At 38.3% G+C, this 17319-nt stretch overlaps 2 pseudogenes; one reads left to right on the top strand and one right to left on the bottom strand.

Moving 5' to 3' along the window:
* The first annotated feature begins 3256 nt into the window (after nucleotides 1-3256).
* On the top strand, nucleotides 3257-7602 carry LOC122331142 (annotated as a pseudogene).
* A 3365-nt stretch (nucleotides 7603-10967) lies between these two features.
* LOC122331272 lies at nucleotides 10968-17169 on the bottom strand (annotated as a pseudogene).
* Nucleotides 17170-17319: the final 150 nt, after the last annotated feature.

The raw sequence follows: 17319 nt of genomic DNA on the forward strand, positions 1-17319 counted from the left end.
ATATAAAATATATAAGAATATTTCACGTTAAATAATATGATCTTTGATAATTGTAATTGTATCAGTAATAATAGTATAATGAGCATAATATAATCAAAAAAATAGAATTTGATTAGGTTTTATTGTATTTATGTGTGTGAGCTCATGTATTTATATTTACGCTAAAATATTTGAGATTTATGTATGTATTCATGTATTCTGTACCTTTGCCAGATAAGCCCTTAATACAAACTCCCTTAAGTTCTGATTGACAGGAACACACTAATATACAGGCTCTTGAGGCTCAAAGCAGGAAGACAAGAGAGAATCAAGTGATAGTCTAAAGAATGGCAGGAAAACAGCAGCACCCGATGGGCACAGCCAGGAAGGATTCTTTTCTGGAAAAACAAGGCTATTTTGGATGAGGTATTGTGCCAAATATTTTGTCAGGAGCAAACATTCTTCGCTTTCTAATAACATCTCTACAAAAGAGATCTCGCCTCGTTCGCCTGTTTGTTTGACAAGTTTATGAGGGGTTGTAAACTGGGTCAACACTTTTTAAATTCACCCTCACTGTCAAAATCATCAGTATAAACAGAAGTATTACAAGAGTTTCACTGCAAGCTTTTTTGATGGAAACCGCTAACATAAATAAATCAGAAAGCCACAATACTGTGGCTGAATTCCATTCATTCACACGCATGCATTCATTCAGGAGATGATGTTTGGAAGCGCAGTTATTCACGGGGAACACATCTCAAAGAAACACCCTTTATGGAATAAAAACATGCCACCGAATCTACGCAGTGAGTGTCGTTCACTATTGTTTGGGATAAGTACCTTTTTGTTTTGTTTTTACTTTCATTTAAAGACATTCATTCAGGAAGTGCATTTTCTAAAGATTTCTGCTGTTACGAAACCTCCTATAATATGCTATTACTGAAAAAGAGGAAAAATATTTGGATTTTTCCCAAAATAAACAAACTCCAGGCTTTTATTAACAAAAAAGTCACATATGAAATATCTAATATTAATATTTTTCGGATTAAATAATATTATCTTAATGATGTCTTTACACATAACATAACTATTATTAATGATGTATTTACACACAATTATTATTAGTAATGATATCAGTCATAATAATATTTTTATTTCATTTTATTGTATTTTTTGTTTACTTTCAGTTTTTATTAAATCAAAGAATCTTGAAAAACAAACTATTTTAAATATTGATAATAAACGTTTCTTGAGCATATTAACTTGATCACGTGACACTGAAATCTGGATTAATGATGCTGAAAATTCACTACATTTCAAAAATTGAAAACTACGTATTGCAGTTTTACTGTATGTTTTATTAAATTCAGAGTTAAGCAGAAGACACATCTTTCAAAAGCATGAAAATATCTTACCGACCCCAAACTCTTGAATGGTAACGGTTGATTTCTCTGTAAGAGACGATGTAAATATTGTGCTAATTTACCTTTACGAAAGTATAACTTATTTTATTTTATGAGAATGTACAGTGCAGCTAAAATTAACATTTTTAAACCCCATATTTGCGTGATATATTTAAAATCTTAAAAAATACAATTTTTCGATAACCTTTTGCAATCAAGAGGGTTTTTCTCAGGCAGGCTGCAGTAACTAAGACTGACAAGTGCGTCAGGAGAATCTAAAACATTTACATCCAGCCGTTTTGGACCTATTCATTTTGGGCAAACAATTAGAGTACCACCATGGCCTTCTAAATGATGGCTGCCAAAATCATGCTTCTGTGAAGCCCACAGCTATTCAAAGGGTCTCTGCGTTCCTTGCCTAAGGCGATGGCTTTCATCTTGGCTGTGGGGACTAATTGACGGGATCTTCAAATGCGTTGCTAATGTTGTGAGCGTCTGTGAGAGGGGCGATGGAAATGTGCTCGCTCTCGTCTTTTAAAGTGTCCGTGATTTATGAAGGAGAGCTCACATAGCGTTATCTGTTGGTCAACATGACTGGGTTTTGCCTGAGAAAATCTGCCGTACAAGCAAAGAAAGGGTGGCACAGTTTGGGGTCATAATACTGAGAGATTCTGTCAGTATAACATCCTGTTCCCTGCAAAGGCCACTTAGCAGTCTTTTCCTCTTTGAATATTAGAATTTACATTAACAGTATGACTATAAATAACAGGGAGAAAAGGTCAGAAATTTGGAGGGGAGAGATAAAAGATGAAGAGTGTAGCTCCTGGCCGCCGCACAGAGGTGTGCTGACAGAGAACAACAAACTTGAATCTCTGGTGGTCACGAGCTAGAGGAAAATTTCACATCTGCAAGGCTACGGATACTTTCCTCTGCTATTGACTTTGGAAAATTAGCACGCTTTGGGGGTTTGCGCTCAGGAGAAGAGGAATTTCAACTACTGACTTTCCCATAGCGATCTTTTCTGAGGCTTCGGTCAAAGGTCAAGTCATGTTTCTGGTGTGTAATTTCATATGCGGCGGTAATTCATTTCTTTTATATTACCGCCTGTGTAAATATCCGGTCATGCTATTAACAGATATTATTATTATTAGGGTTTGTTTTCTAACAGAAAGGACGTAATTTATAACGCTCGGTGCGTTTGGAATGTAAAAGGAAAAATAGGTATGTGACAATCTGTTATTACCAACTGTGTTATTAGGCCAGTCAGCCTCTGAGGCCATTAAGAATTGTTTTTTTGTTTTGTTTTTTTGTGACGAACCCTCGTAATAAGAGACCTGGGTGGAATATACTCTTGCTGGCACCGTGAACACAAGCTCCAGTTTCAGTTTTGGGAAATTATCAACACACCTTGTGCTGTAAAATTATACCGCGATGATGGACGACAGCCCTCGATTGCTTTGTAGACCCCACAATTATTATTGTTCTCGAGCTGGAGAACTTCAAAAGTGAGTGACGTCACCTCACGGTCCCACAATATTACAGAGAGAGAGGAGAGAGAGAGAGAGAGGGAGAGAGACACAGAGAGAGAGAGAGAGAGAGAGAGAGAGACACACAGAGAGAGAGAGAGAGAGAGAGAGAGAGAGAGAGAGAGAGACAGAGAGAGAGAGAGAGAGAGAGAGAGAGAGAGAGGAGAGAGAGAGAGAGAGAGAGAGGAGAGAGACACAGAGAGAGAGAGAGAGAGAGAGAGAGAGACACAGAGAGAGAGAGAGAGAGAGAGAGAGAGAGAGAGAGAGAGAGAGAGAGAGAGAGAGACACAGAGAGAGAGAGAGAGAGAGAGACACAGAGAGAGAGAGAGAGAGAGAGAGAGAGAGAGAGATACACACACAGAGAGAGAGAGAGAGAGAGAGAGAGACACAGAGAGAGACACAGAGAGAGAGACAGAGAGAGAGAGCTATTATTCCTCACCTCGGACGATGAACAGGGTAGTTGTAGCGAAAGGAGCCTGAGGAAGTATTTTACATTTGGTAAGTTTCGAAAATGCTTTTGTTATTTATTAAATGCGCATGTCAGCAGACTCTTTGCGTGCTACGATTAAGCAGTTGATAACAACAAACGCGTCTGCGACTTTAAACCTGTGTTTTTCTAAAAAAAACTTTTCATTACAAGCGTTTCACTAGTGTTGTAACTACTTTTTATCTGACTCAATTGTAGCTAGTTGTATCCGTTTGACTTTCGCTTCGTTTAACCAACAAACAAATGCAGTCATTGTATAGGATGTTTATGGCGAGCGAGTCAAACTATGTTTTGTTTTGTTATTTTTGTTAATAAAGTAGACTTGTGAAGTGCTAAATGTTGCGTTTTGTTTGTTTGCTGAACTCCTTGCTGATCTTTGCTCATCTTGGGTCGTGTTAAATTAGTGTGTGACACTGCTGGAAAGCTGTGGGATGCAGGGAATCGTCGTGAACATGTGGATTTTACGCCATCTGCTGGTGCTTTTAATGCACCTGGTCGTCGCGAGCCTTGCACAGCGATTCTCCAATGGCTATTATTATCAGGACATAGTTAATGGAAATGGCAATGGAAATGGCAATGGGGAGAGTAAGTTCGCCTAATTTTAATGTTTTCATGTGTGCAAAAAAAAACAATAGTCAAAGTTAGGATCAAAGTTGAACGCATTTTGGTTGTAGGACAACTTTTGATGAAAGTTTTTATCCACTTCTAATGTTGGCTGCTGTAACAAACCAGCAAACAAAAGCTAGATCGCTGAATCCAACAGATCCTGCGTTCTATTTTTGTCAATTATCATAAACTTTATATGAAATGCAAAACGTTATATTTTTTTTTATTATTGTTTAAAACTCCCAAAAAAGCACATTTGTCATAAACTCAGTGGGAATAGGGTATATTTTAATAGTAATAATCAGTGTTAGGGAGTTACTAGTTACATGTAACAAAATGACATTACTGTAAGAAGTTACAATTACTGACAAAAAATATGTGCAATTAAATTTCTTATGAAAATGATAACTATTACAAAGAGGGTTACATCTGAATATTTTCACACACGCGCACACACATACATGCACATTGGTGTTTGTGGTTTATGAGGACTCTTCATAGGCGTAATGGTTTTTATACTGTAAAACCCTGCATGTGTTATTGCCCTACACCAACCCTACACCTAAATCTACACCTTACAGGAAACTTCATGCATTTTTAGATTTTCAATAAAACAAACACCTTTTAGTATGTTTTTTAAGCCTTTTGAATTATTAGGACATTGGCAGTGTCCTCATAAACCACCTTTAAAATGTAATACCATGTCATACCCGTTATTAAATAAATTTGTGTCTCCGTAAACCACAAAAATCCGGACACACACACACTTGCATACAGATTTAACTGACTTCTTTCATAAATTTAATTTTTATTTATTAACTGTTTTATTTATTTATAATTATATGTATTTATATACTATTATATATTTATATATTATATAATATTTATATATTATTACCAGTCATAGCTATACTAAGATTTGATTTAAAAACATCTTAATATATCTTAATGATTTAAAATTTTTATTTAAAATAAGATTTGATTTAAATATATCTTGTCATGATTTTTAATCTGCAGGCTATTTAACCTCGAACAATCTCAAAGTAAAAGAAGTGTGACTAAAGTGTGATTTAGTGATTTAGAAAGTTAATTATTATAGGCCTAATCTTAATTCAAGTGGTGGAAGACTTTGAGTGTTGAGTAAACTACTGAAGTTTACACTACCTGATTTTAATGATTGAAAATTATGAACATTAAATGATGCATGAGCGCTTAAAAACATTACAATTTAAAAGTATAAAGTAATCCAATGTAATCAGCTAGCCTACATTAAAAAAAACTATTTAAATAGTTACAGGCTGAGGTTAAGAGAGTTAACTCCATCCCAAATGATCCCAAAAATGTCAAAGTTATTGACTTTTGCATAGTTGAACAAACTAGCATAATCTAGCATGCGATATAACGCGTAATGAACTCTACGAAGGGTTTATTGACTTACTGTTTTTTAGTGTACTTCACAAGATCCGTCTTCACGTCGAGTCTCCTGAAACGCTAGTGTCCGGCGTCCAGGGGAGTAACGCCACGCTGCCCTGTCACTACCACTACGAGCCGGCGCTCAGCGCGCCCCGCCGGACGCGGGTCAAGTGGCTCTGGCAGCCGGTGAGCGGCGACGGGCAGGAGCGTGACGTCATGGTGGCCATCGGCACACGTCACCGGAGCTACGGAGACTTCAAAGGACGAGTGCGGCTCCGCCGAAGCGCCCCGGGCGATGCGTCTCTCGTCATCAACCCGCTGCAGTCCGACGACACCGGCCGTTACCGGTGTGAAATTATCGATGGCCTCGAGGACGACAGCGTGACAGTGCAACTAAAGTTTCGAGGTGCGTAACAGATGTACAAGTGTGTAAAAGTTACGAAAAACTATAATTGCATTATTTGATGCAAGGTGCATTATTATCTACTCTATGTAGTGCGTTAATGTAGTATTTACGTAGAATTTATATAAAATGTTTGTACGATCAATTATTTGTTAGAGTTTTTCCAACCTGCTCAGATTTTCAAAATTAGTCTTTTTTTTTAAAGTTCACACACGATCCAAGAATTGCACACATAAAACATATGAAGCACTGCATTCAAAATATCACAAACATTTGTAATACGTTGCAAACACCTTTGCCATATTTGCAAAATGCCTCACATCTCTTGCAAAAGCAAACATTTGTCATATAACAACATATATATACTTATTCTATGTTTATATTATATGTACATTTCTGTACAACCAAACTTTCTTTTTACTGTAAGCATTTGTGGTTGTGAATAGCCTACATTACACAGTACAAAAGAAAAGAAATACATCAACCATGTGTATTTGTGTAGATGTGTATTTATACAGTTATTCTGAAGCCATGATCAGTCGGTGTTAAGCAAAGCAACGAGTGTTTGCACGTGTGAGGAGTTGGTGAGGCGTTAGAGGCACTGATAAACCGGTACGATATTTTGATCGGTTGTGTCTGAGAATTGTGTGTTTTGCAAAAAGTGTTGAAATCTCTGAAACTGAAATTGGAAAAGCCAAAGGCCAAGAATTAATGGTTTTGCAGATTTGGTGGGAAAATCTGGAAAAAAATATTCTTTAGAAGCACCAATATAACCCAGACTTTTTTGGAGAGATCGGCCCAAAAATCAGCTTGATTATGTTGTGATGTGTACCCAGCCTGAGCCGTTGAAAAAAATACAAAACTATGTATATTATGCAATTAATGCCCCAAATATTTGGCAAACTTTAATTGTCTTTAGTTAACTTTTATCTTTAATCAAATTGTCCTGCGGTGCATTGTGTTCCTGTGCTCCACAGGTGTGGTGTTCCCCTATCACTCCTCCAGGCGCTATCTGATGAACTTTCATGAAGCTAAGGAGGCGTGTGAGAAACAGGATGCCCACCTGGCCACCTTTGAACAGCTCTACGCTGCTTGGGAGGAAGGGCTGGACTGGTGTAATGCCGGGTGGCTCATGGATGGGACGGCACAATATCCGTAGTAGTCCCACGAGATGTTTGTGGTGGTAACGGAACTAGCACCTGGTGTACGAGAGCTATGGCATTCGGGACAAAAGTCTGGATCAGTTTGATGCCTTCTGCTTCACTTCGTCCATTAGAGGTAACAATGCTGGTATACATTTAGTGGAGTTTTTATATGTATTCTCACATAAAAACTTCATCTAGTAATTCTAAAATGTTTTAAAGTCGTTTGCCTTGATATACCAACTGTATTTTGTTACCTTGGGTCAATTATTGGCAGTCATTTCTGAGAGTTAAGTCGTATTTATTTATAAGATGCCAAATAGGATGTGACAAGCTACTTTATGTCTTTCTTCAATGTCAGGAGAAGTCTACTTCCTGCAACATCACGTCAAGCTAAATTTCACAGAGGCGGCGGAGGCCTGTCAGAGCGATGGAGGTTATATTGCAAAAGTCGGCCAGTTATACGCAGCCTGGAGGTTTGTGGGATTGGACCAGTGTGATGTCGGCTGGTTGGCTGACGGAGCGTCACGTTACCCAATCATCCAACCCAGGGTGAACTGTGGTACATCAGAACCGAAGTGCGCAGCTTTGGCTTCCTACGAAGCATTTAAAACACGGCGTGTATTACAAAAACCGCTGGTAAAATATACAACTCTTTTTAAATGTATAAAACACTTTTGTGAAAACCGCAGTGAACAGTACTTCTTTTTCTACACTACTGATTTCCAAATCATAATAATGTGTTTGCATTGTGTCTTGATTTTATTTGAAATGTCCTGGTATGCATTCATGTAATGTAATCTTTAGTTTTATGCGGCGTTAGCCTATGTCTTTACACACAATTTTAAGCAGGCAACGGAACAACCCTAACTCAGCGGTGTAAAGATGCCTAAAATATTATGTTGGAAAATTTCATTTCAAGCGCTAACTTGGATATTTACGCTTTTAAAATGTGAAATGAAGGTTAAAACTAACTTTATGTGGTCCTCACTTTTTATACAGCATGTACAGTTCGGCGGGCTATGTTTTTAGAGCTAAATCCTGAAATTGGTGGTAGGTGATTCTTTAAACACTTTTATGGTCTGATTGCTTGTATTATGTAGCATTTTAATGCAAATAATCAGTCGGTGCCATCTGTTAGTATTTGTATGCATGACGACTTCACATTATCCGAGACGTCGTCATCCAAAAAGCGAAATTTCATGTCAATAAATATTTTTCCTAAATAAACTATTCTGTACGTGTTTGCTTTAGTTATTTCAACTGTTCAACTTCAGACAGCCCAATAAATCAGTGAGTGTTTGGAAGAAGTCTGCCAGTAGATAAGCATGATATTCAGGTTTCTTATCCTGACCAGCAGGAGGCGCGTCAAAGAAATAAAACAGCACTCGGTTCAAGAGCAACCCAACATCCCTTCTTTCCAGTGTCACAGAGTTCCTCTTTAGCGTTAAGCCAATTATGGGAGGGGGTATGATTAGCCCAGCCTTTCCACAGGTATTCATGATCCCTTAGCGTCAAAGTTGTTCCTTATTTACACCTGCTTCCCCAAACATGGATGGAAGACGGGGAGGAGTAGCACATGAAAAGCCAGCAGTGTTCTCAATCTGGCTTTTCACTCTGCTAACTGCTTATAAAGATGCACAGTGTTAGGTAAGAGAGGTATATTCATGAGCTTTTAGGTTTTTTTTCTTTTCCTCGAGAAACCGTGTAATGAAGTAGGCACTGTTTTGTTTGCCGCATAATTCTTGGAAGTTCAGTAATGTTGGGTCATGGCCACAAGAACTGTCCTTTTTTGACCTATCTCTGAACAATATATGTTTGAGCCTATGTATGTAGTGTATGTAAATACACGTATGCCACAAAAAGTATTTGGATGTTTAAATTAATCATGCGTGATTTGTCTGAACACTATTAGTACAATGTACACCTACGTAAAACTTTCGTAATAGTTTTATATTTACATTTTATAAATTTGGATTTTTTTTTTTTTGCTGGCGTGGAAAACAGAGAAACTGTATTTTCCATTATTTTTATGTGATCGTTAAATCACAAATAATTGAAAATGTCATGGAGAAGTTATGGAAATGCATTGGTCAGGTTGGTCAGGTTGTGGGAATAAACATAATCCTTATGATAATTTGGTGTAGAATTACGCTTATATATTCACTAAATAGAGGCTAAGTTCAAAGCATAAGTTTCTCTCAGCATTTCTCTTTCTTTCACACAAACAGCAACAGCAACACTGGCTCATCCAATAGCAGACATTTTGGGTGGGATTGTCTGTTTGTTTGACCAATGGCAGAGGGGAGAGAATGTTTGGAAAAGCTTTTTGAAAACAGTTATTATTTTTGCAATCCAGTTTGTTAAAAGTGGCAAAGAAATGACACATTTCAGCTTTAATACTACTCTCTGGTATTAAAGGAAAAACGCTTTTATTCACACATTTAGTCTGTTTATTTTAGGGGTACTAAGACAGATACGAGCTCAGTGTGGAGCTGACAGTGACAGAGTGCAAAATGAATAAGATATTGCTCAGTTGGAAATGATTGACTCTGTCAATCAACATGTGTGTTTGTCTCTTTTGAAACTTGCCTTCTTGTAATCCTGTCTCATTTGAAAATGTTTGTCTCTATAGGCAGTATTAGAGCTTAAATCTGTTATGGAGGCAAATCAAAGCCAAATCAAAAGAACTTGTGAATTAATAAATCTTTCTAATCTGAGTAAACATTTGTATACTATTGCAAATGGACCTAGAATCAGAAGCAAAAAGCTGGGGAATTTCACAGTTTCACAAAAATACAACCAGACATTTTAAACTACAGCATTCAACAAAACAGATAAAAAGATTCTTAATTAAAGAATTTTAAATACTAATGTACTTAAATGTAATTGTGTCCAGCTGTAGTCATTAAAGCCTTTTGTCTTGTTCTGAAATTTGTTACCCAGAGGTGCACAGAAATTATTATCTTTATATTTCTAATACACAGATGTTCATCTTGTATACTGTCTGCCCTAAATATTATGCCAGATAAAGATTTTGATTTTTATGTTGTATCCTGATTATAATATATTGAAAATAGTCGTCAAAGACGCTTAAGATGGATACACACTTTCTGGTAGATTTCAAAGTTTATATGTGCTCTTTGGGGTAATATTGCCCTTGTGTCCTCCTTTTAAATTGTAGAAAATAAATGCAAGGCCAATGTTGCCACATGTAAATGTATGAACCTAAAAGTTAAGATAAGGTAATTATAAAGCTCAATACAAACACTTACATTCAAAATGCTAACGGTATGCGACAATACTACACACTAAAAATGTCCCAAAACTGTTATTGTGTTTCTACATATTCAAAATGCACTTTTTCAAGCATCAGTGTAGGAAAAGTATGAAATAGAGGCAACATTTTTTTCAAATTGTAGGCAATATATTATAACGTTTTCACTAAGTAAGAAGCAAGTATTCCATTCTGAATACATCACAGTTTTGCATTTGTGCAAATTTTAAGAGAGAAAGTGGGGAAAATGTTCACAAAGGTCAGCATTAGTGTTACCTTGTAGCCTGGAGGAAAGCTTTTAAGACACTAATGGTAAAGTGAATTTCTGTGCATTGCTTTTATTTTAGGGACTAAGAGGTGATGTATGTAGTAATTAAAGTGAAAAACGAAAAAAGGGACTCTGTGAAATTTAGTCTGTTTTTTTAGATTAGATTATCTACTGTGGCCCAGAAGTTACATAGCGGGAGAAATAAAATCCTATTTAAATAAATTTAAATAAAGCCAGATATCCTTCTTTTCCCCAAACAGAGCTCTGAGTAGCACTTGTAAACCAATCAGCCAGATGGATTAAGTAAAGTTTGTCATTACATAAGTTATTCTTTTCTTTTTGAGATTTTTTGGGGTAAACAAGGCTTCTGTACAGATGATCTTTTTAATAACAGTCCTCTGGATGTTTTTGAGGTGTGTGTTTTTTTGTTTTTTCTTTTAGAGAGACTTTCTCTGACGTTCTACTATTGACTGCTTTTGGGCGTGTCTTGAGGGATCTTTTCAAGTAGCCTGTTGATTGTTTTACCTGTTGAGGAGGTAATAACATTGACACAAATACTTTTGTTTTTAAAACTTTACACTACAGAGCATAACATAGTAACATATAGTGTCTGTGGTGTGTACTTACCTCCTATGCATTCCACTTTAGGCTCCTCCCACTGACCGTCAGGTAAGCAGCGTACCACTGAAAGGTGGCGCTGTGTGAATCCACTGTCACACTGGTATCGAATGATGGAATTAACAGGGTAGCGATCTTTCCTGTTGCCTAACATCCTGGCATTCTTCACTTCAGGAGGTGATGAACATGTGGCTACAATAAAAAAAAAAAGTAAAACAGCAAAACATTTCTCTTGCTATTAAAACAAAAATAGAATTTAGATCACTTAGTAGGGCTGAATTCGTGCTGGAGATTAATATCTGTCACCTCTTCTTACCAGGTCCACTCTTGCAAGTAAAAGGAAGATGATAGTTGCAGGGTACATCATTCCACTGGCCATCCTCATGCCATATCATTACAACACAGTCTTCTCCTGTCATGAAGTAATTATCCGGCTGATTGGGTCTCCAGTTTTCATATTCCTGCAGTGAAAGTAGAGCTGGTTGAAAGAGTGAATTACTGCAAATGTCTGCAATTAAGAAAGAATCTCAGAAGTAGTTCTCACCAAAGGGCTTCCATCTGTCCAGCGAAACTGATTTTGCTCATCTTTATCATTTAGTCCAAGCCATTGATAGTCATGAGCTTGACCTAGGTGGTATTTTAAATGTTCAAGCATGTTCATCAAGCAGGTGCAATAATTTATTCAGATTATCAGATTAAACTCACTTCTTACAAACTCTTGTTCTTGTTGGGAAGATATACTAACCAGGTGAGAGTTTAGCTCTTGACAATGCTGCTCAGCACTGGTCCAGGTCTCACGATCCTCAAAATGGATATAACAGCTGCCCATGAACTCCATCCACCCCTCAGCACATCCCTGCACGCTGACAACACAGAAGAAACAATGAATTTTATGTATTTGTTTAGGGGTGGCTAATAAGACTTATGCAAGACTGACCGGCTCCTACATACTAGAACATTGCATACCTGTATACTTTCAAATGCCCTAGAATATCATTATTCATAAATATACCCTACGATTTATAATTTCATGCAAGATAATTCAAAACAAAGTCCAGTTTGCCTATTCCATTACTTGCCACAGGAAGTGACAAGGCAGCAAGACAAATGTGGTTAAAACTGTCCTTAAGTCACAATAAATACATTGCATGATAAGTAAAATGCTCCGTGATTTTTTTACTTACACGCGTTGAGCAGTTTTCTCCCACTGAATCCTAAATGACACTGACATACTGCAGTGCCACCTTGTAGAGAGCATAAACCTTGACCACAGGGGTTTGGATCGCAGGGGTTAGCAGAAGCTGGTAAAGACATATTCAACTTTATTAAAAATGTTAAAAGTATGTTGTTGTACACCAGTTAGATAGCTTTAAAAATTATAGTTTTCTCAGTTTTTACCATCAGTTACAGATGGCTCCTCTATAGCTTTTGGTGTTTGTAGTAAAGCTGAAGGTGAAGAAATTGAAAGTATAGAAGTGGTGGGTGGTGTTGTGTTCAGAGGTGACTGATCAGTCACATCAAATGCCTCAGTGATGACATTAAGTTGCTTATGTCTTTCTGTTAGGAGATCAACAGTTTCATTGACACTCCAATAATCTTCATATGAAGTACTATTAGAAAGAGAAATGGAGCGGTCCTCAGCATAATGTTCTTGACTGCTGCCCTCTCCGCTGATCTCCACTGATCCTCGACCCTGTTCTGTTCCGATTGTAGGCCTAAACGTCAACTCGACCACATCCTCTGTTAGAATGACAATCTTTCCATCCTGACTGTGGCCAGATACCTCACCTGAGTGGGGATGACTGGGATAAATTGAAGCTCCAGAAGCAGAGCCAGATCCAAAGCCAATGGCAGAGCCAGATGCAAAGTCAATTATGGTGCCAGATTCAAATCCAGAGGCAGAGCCGGAAGTGGAGTCGAAACCACTAACATCAGTCAATTTAAACGGAGAAACACCAGACAATTCCTGTTCTCCAGAAGAACTTGCAGTCAGATCCATCATTTCTTCATTTATAAATGATGACACACCAGAGAAGTCTAACCCACTCAATTCTTCAGCACTAAAGAACCCACTTGTTCCTGAACCGCTAATTCCACTACCAAGTCCTGATAGAAGATTTGATTCCTCACCACTGAAGAATCCACTTGTTCCTGAACCACTAGATCCACTGCCAAGTCCTGATGAAGAGCCTGATTCCTTACCACTGAAGAATCCACTTGTTCCTGAACCACTAAATCCACTGCCAATTCCTGATGGAAGGCCTCCACTTTGTTCAGAAAAAAGTCCAGATTCCTCCCCAGATTGTTGGTCCCCTGATGATGCTGGAAGTAATGATAACATCACTGCCACTACCTTCTCTTGCCTCCATAGAGCTGCCTGAGGCAGATGTCTGCCACATCAGTGTAGCTGCACCATCTTAGTACCTACAAGGTGAGCTGATCCTTCCCCACTTTGGCCAGAACCAGATATGATCCCACTGGGTGTGCCACTCCCTGACATGTACCCAGAACTGGAATCAGGATCACCTGATGCTGATGCTGAGCCCGATCCAGGATCCAGACAGATCCACAAGCAAGGGGAGGGACAATTGGATGAACTGTAACAGACATTACAGAAAGCATATTTAAATAATACAATAATGCAGTAAAGATTAGCAGTAAGCAAGTGGCAACATGTCCAACATACCAGGTCTCAGCAGCTCTGTTATATCCGTCATGTTAAGATCCTCTATCTTGTAATTGTCTTCAACATATCTTCATCAAGCAACATAGACAGATTTGCTGAAAAATAAACAAGAATCTCCAAGATCAACACCCAGTGTTGCCTTTTATTACAGCTCATACATGCAGGCTTAAAAGCTGCTATACCTTTGATGCAATATGCGTCATATCTGGAGTATGGGGTTTAGAAGCCTGTTTGCGTTTGGTTGAGCATAAATCGTATACACTCCTGTTTTGTTTTCAACCACAATCAAAGCCTGGGTTGCGGACAGGATAGCGGATACTGCGATCAGACAGCCAGCCTGGACTGCGCTTGTGAAACTCCTGATTCCATGAGGACGTACATTTCTCCAGTTGAGGCAAAGTAGAAACCCAGTTTTCTGCAATGGGCAACAGCTTCATAGTAAGTGAAGCCTGCTAATGAGCTTGTATGGAAAGATCTCCCCTAAAAAGAATAAAAACAGTGAGATTCACAGAGATTAAATAAAAGTGTTAATTTTTATGTCATGAATTAACCTCTTTTACTTCGAATTTATCTTGTCCCATGTAACAGTACACATCTTACTGCTCATGTGCAAGGCCTAATAACTGACCCAAGAGTACATGCCAGGGAGGCTCCTTCACCAGTCTCCAGAGCACTTCTTTGTGGATGGACAACTGGATATCTGAAAATATGGTGTCATTGTTTATTTGATCCAGGATTCCAGTTATTTCCAACAGAGGAAACAAAATGCAGTTAGAAACATATAGGACAGTACTTTGTAAAAAAAAAAAAAAAAAAAAAAAAAAGAAACTTACTCTCACAGTCTGGTCCTGTAAGCCCAGCCTGCACTGCATTGATGTGAAGGCCAGCTTTCATAAGCCATCTGAAGAAGCTTAGGGGTGGCTATGATTGCTCTCTAACTTCTGACATGCTGCCACTTATGCTCTCAAAGGTGTAACTATAGTTGCCTGTAGTCATCACGAGTAGTGGGAATACCACTCCCCTTAGTTTCTATGGGTGAGGAAAGGATTTGTCACATTTAAATTATATTGTTTATATATGATGTTAACATCTGCTTTGAAAATCAGTTGAGACACTCTTTATTTAGACCCTGTAACTCCCATGGATTATTTGTTTTTGCTTAACTACTTTGGCTCAACCACTTTCCAGTTGTGTTTTGGGTTTTTACACCCAATAATTTGATGTTGTTTGTTATCATACACTAATTTAAGTTTAGCTTCATTTACCAGCAGATACATTGTCCATAGGAATCTCATGTCCCAAAGTAAAGGCGGCAGAGCTGTGGCCGATTAATAATGTCCTTCTCAACCTCAGTTATGCTGAGGAGAGATCAAAGGACTTTCTGTACTTGTGTGGTGTTAAGAGGCTCATCTTGTCATTAGGCTGGCTTTTGGGCACTCCCCTTCTGTAGTCACCTCTTCAGCATGGCTTCTGACAGGCTTGAGGTGACTACAGCAGCCACAATTGATCATGGAATCTGCTGTAGTGAATATTTTAGGAAATGGTGAGGTCTTTGATGAAACTCTTATCTTCTTTTTCTGAAAAAATAATTAAAGCTTGTGAGAACTTTGGACGGAGTTTTTTAATCATAAGGGGACATACACCTCTATTGAATGCTGAATTTTGGAACAATAAGATGGTGACTAAATAAGTTTTTCCCTCTTTTGAGTTGACTGTGAATTTACACATTACAACATGATTGTATTACAATATGATTGTATGAGGTGAGGGGTGTAAAAGTGATTTGGCAAGTACAAGTACAAAAAATCTAAAATAAAAATTACATTCTCTTTTGCTTATATCTGCATAATAGATTGCATCATAGTGGGAGTCTCTGGGTATGGATAGCCAGTCTGATTTGGAAACTGGTAAACTGTTGCGCACTCCTAAAAGCCCCCACTACACCGGGGTCTAGCTACGTTAATGTGTGTCGCACACTCCTGTCTGCTAGCCAGCCAGCGTTGCACACATCCACACCATGTTACCATGCTAACTAAATTTGCCCAGTAATTTGGCCATTTGGAGCTCCCAACTTTGCAACACTGGTCTTCAGCTTAAAGCAGCTTAACTTCTGCACAGACATACAAATTAGGAACACACTGCGCCTGGTGGCGAGAATCGGCAAAAAGAAAACAAAATCACAGCAAAATGGCCCAACCCAGTTTGCATCTCATCGAGGTGACAAGAACATCTGCCCTGAGTTACCTGACAATATCTCTGCAGCCAGACAGTACGCGATCACAAGTCCTGCATTGTTCGTATCTCTGACTCCATATGTCCGCATTGCTCTGGGAAATTATCTTTGTCTCCATAGCAAGGCTCCCTTGGTTCATGAATAGGATACCTATACAGAACTGCATAAAATTATATTATAATTCTAAATATTTCGGTATAGTTCTACTGCATTTAATACGCCTTATAGACCTTGCTCATAACTACCCAGCGTTTGTAAGTGGTTTTATTCATAAGTATTAGATAATAACCTTTTCACATTACTCTCACAGTTTAATATCTGAGAAAGCCAGCCAGCATCACATTGATGGCATCCATCATCATAGGCAGCTTGCAATTGTGCAGGAGTTGCGCTAACAGCACTGTTGTTCTGGATGCAGGCTGCCCTTTTAGGTCTCAAATGTCAAGGTATATCGGTAGAAATTGCTCCGGCAGTGAAACACAATGCCTGTAAGGATTTGACCCACTCCATTACGACCTCTCTTCAGTTATTATATTTTTTTAATAATTGTACTTTATTTGTGTCTGAACAGTTTGAAAGTGCATTACCTTTGACTTGCATTTCTACAGAATCATAGTTATCTTCAATAATTTGCATGACTTACAGCGTGTAGGTGTACTGGAGTCACTGGAATGGAGTTCTAGGATCTCACTTGTGGCATCAGTTACACCATAGGGTAGTTTACCATATGAACCCGGTCCACTTAGCCTCTTTCTCAACATGCACCACGCGCCTCCTCCGGCAGCCGAATAACGATATTCTGCCCTTGAAGATGTAGCTCCACTTAATACGATGGACAGTGGGGCAGTGGTTAGGGCACCAGGGTCCTGGACAGTGTTGTCTTGGAAGTAGCAAGAGTATAATCATGCTTCCCCCAATAAGGGACACTTGATGGTAGTTCACGGGGATGCTCACACTAATAGGAGCTGTCTAGATCTGCCAAAACATAATTTTATTTTGAAATTCTCTTTCACTTAAAGCAGTAAGTCTTAGCTAATCTAAAAGTTCACCTACCAGCCATGTCTCCAAACAAGATCATGCCAGAAATGGCATGGATGTGCACCATACAGCAAGCCAAATCAAAGACATGTTTTACCTAAGAAAAAAATTAAACAGATGCTTTACATTATTATAGAAGTAAAACCACATACATCTGGCCCAATATTAGACAGTAATGCATTACCTAAAGTATAAGCAGCTAAAATGGTCAGGAAAGGTTGTCAGAAGAAATCTGCAAAG

The sequence above is a fragment of the Puntigrus tetrazona genome, chromosome 25 (assembly GCF_018831695.1).
Source record: "Puntigrus tetrazona isolate hp1 chromosome 25, ASM1883169v1, whole genome shotgun sequence".
Lineage (NCBI taxonomy): Eukaryota > Metazoa > Chordata > Actinopteri > Cypriniformes > Cyprinidae > Puntigrus > Puntigrus tetrazona.